Below are 4,849 nucleotides of genomic sequence, written 5' to 3'. Positions count from 1 at the left end.
ATATATGGTTTTTCGAGATTGGTTTCTCTGTAGCTTTGGCACCTGTCCTGGAACTCACTCTTTAGACTATGTGGGTCTTAAACTTACAGAGAACCTCCTTTCTCTACCTGACAAGTGCTAGGATTAAAGGTGTGCACCACCACCACCCAGCAGATGGCTTTATTTTAATGATAGAGCCAAATACTGGTTTTAGAAAGACGTAGATTACCAAGACTTACTTTACAGCGGATTTATTGGGATAATCTCACCCTATCTGCTCACTGAATTTCTCCATGTTATTTTTTCCTTCTTAGAATCTGTAATTATTCCAAAGTAAAATATTTTCTTAAAGGAATTTATATAGTATGAATCCATTTGTACAAGTTTTTGGGAGGGGCAAGAAGCTTGCTTGTCTCTGGGGGCTCCCGGGAAATGACTGAGAAGGGTTTGGAGGGTTTCCAAGCTGTGGCTATGCTCTTCCTTAAATGCACGCTGGGGTGTTAACCGGCACACATGAAAACTGAACTTGATAGGGCCAGTCTGTAAGGAAACTAAGGCTCAAGGATCATGAGTTCAAGTCCAGCCTGGACTACATATTAAATTCCAGACTAGCTGGGGTCACATAGAGAGATCCTGCTGCAAAGACAAAGAAAAAAAAATCACTAACTGTCACTTTCATGGTTTGTGAATGCCACAAAATAAACATAAAATTCATCACAAGAAGGAACCAAATAAATATTGAACTCTGTTTAATGATATGCCTACTGAATTACTTAGAGGTAAAATGTATTAATGTCTTCAATAAGCTTGGAAATGCATCGTAAAGAAGGTGGGTCTGCGAGTGCAAAGGAAGAGCTGGATGCAGCAGAGGGCTGCACAGTAGCTTTTCTAAAGCAGTAGGTGCAGAATCTAGGCGGTAGTCGCACCGTTATTCACACCAGAGGGCTGTACGGTAGCTTTCTGAAACAGTAGGTGTGGAATCTAGGCGGTAGGTGCACTGTTACTCACAGTAAAATTCTTTTCATTTTCATGCATGCTTAAAACTGAATTTTCTTCTCACTTTTGGGAACATATTAGCAGGTCTTCATTAAACTTCAGTTCAACCTGGTAATAAACATGGCAGAACAGCATTAAAATCCAGGGCCAATTCATTAATATGTTCCCAGGCCAATGAGAGTTATTTTCTCTGAGTGGAAAACTTCACACACACACACACACACACACACACACACACACACACACACACACACACACACGTCTCAGCTTGCATTGATTTCATTTGTATGCAGGTGTTTCGGGGGTGTTCCAGAAGTGGTTGAATGATATGGAGGGAATGACCACTCTGCCTTCCCCTGATAAAACCTCCTTGGACTGGCTTCGTTTGGAAAATAGGGCATTGTGGTAATTATGGAGCAGAACCCAATATAAAAATGAATCCTCCCCTGTGCTGACAGCCACACATTTTAGCGGGATAATTTTCACTTGGACCTAGATGTAATTTATGACCCCTTGGAAAGGACAGAACCCATTTCCTGAAATTATACGGCAAAATAGCCTAACAAACAGTCTTTATAATGCATACAGCAGGTTCTTACTTGGAATAATACCAGGCTTGTTTCTACCCAACTGAGAGCAGATACAACATAAAAAAAAAAAGCATTATAATCAGACTTTAAAAAATATGTTCAATAAATGCATTACCAAACATAATTTTTAAGAGTCTGTTCTGTTTGAGCTGTGAAAATCAAGGTTGAAAATATTTTTAAGAAATACGAAAATTAGGATGAGGTAACCAGCAAACTTGAAAATGAAACTTCTAAGAAGAAAATTGTAGTAATTGGAATTAAAATTACAATGAGTAGGTTTAACTCCAGATTAGATATAGCTAAATAAAACTCAGTGAACTAGAAAGTGGTCAACAATATTACCAAGTATAATAAGAGAAAATGAAGATAAAGACTAAGAGATATAGAGCATCATGGGAAAATATTGCAGTACTGGGAGAACACAGTTGTTATTATTGAATGATATAGCTGTTTTCATATAAAATTCATAATAGTCTAAATTAGACTGGTACTAATGCGTTTAATAATAGTATTTCTAGAAAGAAAATAATTTTTACTTTACTTCTACACTTCAACTTAAAAGTATGAGAAGGAATAAAATGATAAATTTTATTGATAAGTACTAACAAAAACCTAGTAAATGGAAGGAATTATCATATACATACATCTGAAAACTAAATGTTGTGAATATTTCAATTACTCCCAGTTTTAATCTATGGACTAAGTGAAAAAGATCACATCAGGTTTGTGGTGGGAATATAAGTATATCTAAAAGCTTTGTGGAGATGCAAAAGTACAGAGACTCAAGTAGCCAAAGAAACTTCAGAAAAATAAAAAAGAACCGACAAAATATCATTATCAAATACATAGAGAGACCCAAAGAGTGACAAAACTAATAGAAAATGTGCAGAAAAAAAAATAAGTTTATCTGAAAACTCTAAGTGTACCTGAATGGATAATACAGATGAAAAAAACCCTCACTAAACACCATTGTTATGTATATAACTACTAATTACAATAATAATAAGATAGCTTTTCCAAATAAAAACGGGCATTACTAAACATTGGCAAGGATGTGGAACCGCAATACCCTCGTACACTGCTACCAAGATTATAGATTGGATTGGCCACATTTGAACCAATGTTGGCCATAGTTCATGCAGCTCATGCCAAAAGCTGGCTTGCTCAACTGTTAATCCAGCCTCCTACTAAGTGTCTCTATGTGTCTCAACGGGAAAAATAAAACCTCAAAACTACCCATGTGAAGACAGTACAGCAAGGGTTCCAACATAATTATGGGGGCACCCATGCAGCGTTCTCGGGGACTCTTGAACTGAGTCGTGGAAGAGGAGCAGCTGCGGGTTTTCATTTGCTTTGCAACGATTGTGGTGGATGTAGGTGCCCGGTTTTAAAGGGTAGTGTCAGAGAAGAGACTGAACGGTGGAGCCAGGAGTCTAATGTTATCTTCCTGATTGCCTCATCTGACTCTAGTTAGAGCTCTACTGGCAAATTTCCATTTGAAAACTAGACCTTGAATTCTCTATGTGTGTAGCCCATGCTGGCCTCCGACTCAATGCTGGACCTGTAGGCAAGCGCCACTATTCCCAGCTAAGAGATCCTTCCTATCAGAACCCTAAGGAAACCCTCCCTGCACATCACCTTCGTGTTTACTTGGATAGTTCATGTGGTTTTAGGTTGGTATCAGCGGTCAAGATTCTTTCTCCGTGTGTATAATCAGTGGACCCATTTATTTAAAGACCTGTTTCCCCCACTGCTGTGTATTAACATCTTCGTCCCCAAACAAACTTCCACTTGTGTCTGGGACTGTCTGGAGGCTCCATATTTAACCCGTTGCTGTATTTTTCTGTCCTCGTACTAATCTGTGGTCGTGATTACTGTCGCTTTATAGTAAACACTGCAATGAGACTTTCAGCTGTGTTCTCCCCCGCCACCCGGTAAAGCAGAAACGTGTGTATCCCAGGCTACTGCCCACCTCAAGAATCATCGAGAGAACTCAGCACAGAGACTAGACTGAAGCTCCAAATACCACAATACCAAATACCAAATACCACTGAAGCTCCTAATGCCACATCAAAGGACCGGGCCACCCAGCAGCTTACCACATTTCGTTAAAGGAAGCTATGTTTGGAAATTGACATTCAGTTTAAGGAGGCTCGCACACATCGCTAACTCCCGGATCTCCCTAGAGACTAGGGTTTCCCTTATCCTTCACACGCCTTAGTAGTCATGGGGCAGCGCCCTTCCAGGGCTGAACGGCTTGACTCACCGTTGTTTCATCAGCACAGGCCAATGTGTGTGGAGCACACGCTCCAGGACCACGTGAAGTGAAGAGACGCTGACCTAGAAATGGAATCTCTCGCCTTCACACCCAGGAGAACTAACAAGTACAGAAGTGAATTTTTTTTTTTAATGTGGATACCAATGTTAAATTTACTTTGTTCTCTCAATAACATGCGAAAATGGAAATCAAAGTGATGTCATGAACACTTTGGATTGACTGAAGTCATTACTCGCTGAATTTGAAATTCTTCTTTATGATCAGTCTTGACCTCTCTCAGAAGTTAGATACCCTGAGGTTCTTTGTGGGGTTCTTTCTTCTACTCAGAGACAAAAGGCAAGTTCTGGCAGCAGCTCCCCATCTTCCAGTGCCAGCTAATGACCGGGTGCTTCGGGTACCAGGCAACGTGTGAAGCAACTTACCGGCATTACCACATTGAACACAATACACTTAAGAGGTTGACACTGTTACGGTCCATTCTCTGCAGGAGAGGACACTGAATTGCAGAGAGATTCATTTGCTCAGGATCACACCAACCTAAGTGCTGAAAACTCACCCCAGAAGAGTAGACGCCAGAAAAATAACCAAATTGATGGCTGATATCAATAGAATAGAAACAAAGAAAACAATACAAAGAATCAATGGAACAAAGAGCTGGGTTGGGTTTTTTTTGTTTTTGTTTTTTTGTTTTTTGGGTTTTTTTTTTTTTGAGAAAATTAACAAGATAGACAAACCCTTATCCAAACTTATCAAAAGGCAGAGAGAGAACATCCAAATTAATAAAATCAGAAATGAAAAGGGGGACATAACAACAGACACTGAGAAAATCCAGAGAATCATTCAGTCATACTTCGAAAAGCTGTACTCCACAAAATTGGAAAATCTAAAAGAAATGGACATTTTTCTGGATAGGTACCACATACCAAAATTAAATCAAGACCAGATAAACAATTTAAATAGATCTATAAGCCCTAAGGAAATAGAAGCAGTCATCAAAAGTCTCCCT

General features: G+C 39.3%; 1 long non-coding RNA gene across 1 annotated transcript in view; it reads right to left on the bottom strand.

The window, feature by feature from the left end:
• The window catches only part of LOC126501420 (uncharacterized), a 14,956-nt gene that overhangs the window by 476 nt on the left and 9,631 nt on the right, over window positions 1–4,849 (bottom strand). Inside the window, exon 2 of the long non-coding RNA XR_007591673.1 lies at window positions 988–1,083. This is a non-coding gene — a long non-coding RNA (uncharacterized lncRNA). The remainder of the gene's footprint in view (window positions 1–987; window positions 1,084–4,849) is intronic.

The sequence above is a fragment of the Alexandromys fortis genome, unplaced genomic scaffold (assembly GCF_014885135.2).
Source record: "Alexandromys fortis isolate MF-2015 unplaced genomic scaffold, M_Fortis_MF-2015_v1.1 scaffold_41, whole genome shotgun sequence".
In the NCBI taxonomy this organism is placed as follows: Eukaryota; Metazoa; Chordata; class Mammalia; order Rodentia; family Cricetidae; genus Alexandromys; species Alexandromys fortis.
The sequence above is the reverse complement of the archived record's forward strand: the minus strand, read 5'-3'. Positions and strand labels throughout refer to the sequence as shown.